Here is a 3,482-nt window from a genome sequence, read left to right as displayed (position 1 = left end):
GGCGCGGTGCGGCGCGGTGCGGCGCGGCCGCGTACGTAGCGGCGTAACCGAAGACGTAGGTGTCCCTCGTTGTCTCCGTCCTTCTTTTTTCTCAGCGATCTGGCCGCGTCGGTGTTCGTTCGCGTATTTGCCTCTGTTTCGCGGTCGTTGTAGATTGTAGAGCCGCGTGTGCGAGTGTAGGGGTGTGTGCATCGTTCTGGCCGCGTGTACGTACACGGACTCCCGCGGAGCGGCTCTCTCGTCCCTGTGTTTCTCCGACGAGAATGAAGTAGCATATTTTCTAAGCGGAGGTCGTGACGAACCGACTTTCCAGTTGGCGACCAGAACGATACGAAAATATTTTAGCCGGGCCACGACACCACACGACTAACAGCCTGACAGAGAATATCTATCGTTAAATTATTATCGATCGATAAGCGCCTCGTTATTGCCGGCCCGACAGTCTCTTTAAGCCACCGGATGAAGTTCTTCGGTGGTGAAAAAGCGTCAGAACTACCAGTCCATCTTTCTTTCTTTTTTATTTACTCGCCGGAAAATTATCCTCGTTAAGACGTTGCTCCGATCGCGTTCACAGCCGACCTTTAATTAGACTAGAATTCGATTGACCGACGACGACGACGACGACGACGACGGACGACGCGACGCGGTCTCACCACCGACCAGTTCCTGCCAACGGTATGTAACCCTCCTTCCTTCCTCCCACCTCCTTCCTTCTTCCTGCCGATACACACTCATATAACTCCCTCTATCATCTTACGCCAGCCACCGATCCACCCCTCCTGTCCTTTCGCACGCCACCATACTCCCTCTCTCTCCTCTCTCGTGCTCTCTGTTTCGCACTCTCAACGTGGCGCGCTTATGTACAATCGACACCACGGATCGACCATAGTTACCGCAACGAAACACTATACGTTTGTTAAATAATGCCGCACGGTTCGACGTTTTACGAGCGTCGAGGTATACGGCCATTTTCTCGCACGATATTTTTACCTTTCCGCTGAGAAACGAACGGGGACGACGCGCGTGCTCCTCGATCGTCCCGATAGAACGACGAGCGTCTTGGCGTTGCTCGATCTATACGCGGTACACGGTTGCTGGAAATCGAGACAGAGAAGGATCGGCAAGCTCGAGAATAAAATGAGAACCGCTTTGTTTCATTCGATAGAGAGAAGAGCGTGTGTCTCGCCATACGGTCGGCTCGAACTGGCACATGACGTAACAATATAAATACGAGCCGCGCATTAACAAATTCCTTTTAATCTTATCGTTTACAATAAATATTGATACGAAACTTTGGTTGCGCTATCGTCTCCGCGCGATACTACACGTAAAATAATATAATTCGCCTAATCTCCGTCTAGCGAAAACGGCCATGAATCGCGAGTCTTATCTCGACGAAATAACTGCGCAATTAGCGTGTGCCGCGGCTCTACCGAAACTCAACGTCCGCCAGCCTCTTCTACACCGTGGCGCCCCGTCTTCTCGTCCAGTTTTTACGCCGCTCGGTTGAATTTCGCGAACCGACGGAACCGCCGCGCTGCATCGACAACACAAGCATCCGATCGCAGCCACAGACGGCCGGTATTATTTTCAAACGTCTCATTATCCGCCAGCGAAATTATGCCACTGCATGGTAATTACATCGGAAGGGAACATAGGCGGCGGAGAGCGAGCGCCGTTTCACGGCCGAGTCACCTTGACGGATATTTTCCGTTGCTGAGTCGTCGCGGTATAACCGATCATAGCTATCGGCTACGTGGAACGCGATTTCGCGCCATTCGATGGTCACACGTTGGAACGCGGATCGCTAGAAGCTTCGCAGTGCAGTGGCTGCCAAAAGTGGCAAGTGGTCGACGAAAACGGAGCACAGAGCTGCGTGCAGTCACAACGAAGAGACACAGCGGCAACACGGCGAACGCGTTACACGGAACGAAGAGTCCCGAATTGGAGACAATCCCGGTGCAAGAAGAATCGAACGTGATGTCGCGTCCAATCGCATGGAATCGGAAAGAGCGACGAGCGCGCCAACTATTGTAGCTTCAGTGGTGGCGGTAGGTGGCGGTTGAGCGCCGCTGCATTAATAATATACGATACCCGTAATGGCATCGAGCGCGTATACGAACGTATATATTGTATAATAACTTCCAAGGCCTTATAAACGTTTATTATTTACCGCGTAACGTAATGGCAAACGGGTCCCCACTTCTCAGCAGCCGTTATTAAAAATAATACTGTAACGTTCATGCGCGAGCTTCCCCCGACCTCTCTCGCGTGCTCTCGCGTTCTCGCGTGAAATTATTGCCTGCTGGATTTTCGACGCCAGAGTAATTACCCGCGAGAATGCTTTACCCTGGACCAACAACCGGAAACGCCTTCACGACCCATTCTTCTTCGCCGCGTTTCTCGTCCCGCGGAAACCTGTGCTCGAGTCCGCGGACGATGGCCGAACAGAGGAGAACAGATCGAACGAAACGGATCGTATTTCTTTCGTGTAACGCGGCTGGCGATTGTGTTGGCTCGGCAAATCGAGCGTGCAACGCAGATCTCGAGACGATCGCTCCCCTCGCATTGGAACGGGAATCGTTGCGAAGGTCGACGACAACGCGCGACATTCCTCAACCGTTTGAATCGGAAGCCGCGCTGAGAAAACGGCACGCGTCAACGTTGAGAAAGCAAACGAGACGTCCCGTACTCGTTTTGCCGCGCGACGGTAGTCGTTTTTTTTTTCCTCCACAGAAACGGAAAAGCTAAAGCCTGCGTGGCGGATTCGGACGCGACCCGATGAACGTGGAACGGCGCGACGTGGCAGCGAAGCAACCGCGAAGCGCATAGCGTACGATAGAGATTTCTCGTTAGTCCGGATGGTCAAAGTTGGTTGGAGAGGCCGCTTCCGCGGCTCGTCCGTCGCGTATAGAACGTTTGATTTGCAGGAATCAATAAAAATCCGCGAGATAAAAAACTCGCGAATAAAAAATGGTTCGCAGTCGTGGCCAACCGGAAAGCAGAGATCGAGGAGGGGAAGGGAGGGCGCCGCGGCAAGTGGAGGAGGACGAGGAACAGGACGAGCAGGGATAATCTGATTTTCAGCAACTTTATACGTTGCGCTTCGATTAAAATCCAGCCACCGTACAGGGCCAATACAGTTACGCCGCTTGTGCCCTGTTCCGCACCACCTTTTCTGCTTCTCCTCGTGCTATTCTCTCTCCCTCCCCCACAACTTTCAATAAAAGACGCATCTACACGTTCGCAAACCTCTCCTCTGTTTCTCTTCCTTTCTCCGATCCTTTGTTTCTCGCGAGAAAGTCACCTCGCACGGAAAAGCCATCGTCCGCCGGTTCCGTGGATCGACGACGTGGCGATTTAAGAAAAGCGTGAAAATCCGTCGCCCGTTTGCGGATGGCACGCGATTCGGTAGACGAGCGGGAGAAGATCCGCGAGTATCCGAACACAGAGATCGAAGCAACGTTTGTGGAGGCGGGGGT

General features: G+C 52.9%; 1 protein-coding gene across 1 annotated transcript in view; it reads right to left on the bottom strand.

Annotated features, from left to right (window-relative positions):
• The window catches only part of LOC100744467 (protein bric-a-brac 2-like), a 175,070-nt gene that overhangs the window by 105,035 nt on the left and 66,553 nt on the right, over positions 1-3,482 (bottom strand).

Source organism: Bombus impatiens, unplaced genomic scaffold (genome assembly GCF_000188095.3).
Source record: "Bombus impatiens unplaced genomic scaffold, BIMP_2.2 scf_1068, whole genome shotgun sequence".
Classification (NCBI taxonomy): Eukaryota; Metazoa; Arthropoda; class Insecta; order Hymenoptera; family Apidae; genus Bombus; species Bombus impatiens.
The sequence above is the reverse complement of the archived record's forward strand: the minus strand, read 5'-3'. Positions and strand labels throughout refer to the sequence as shown.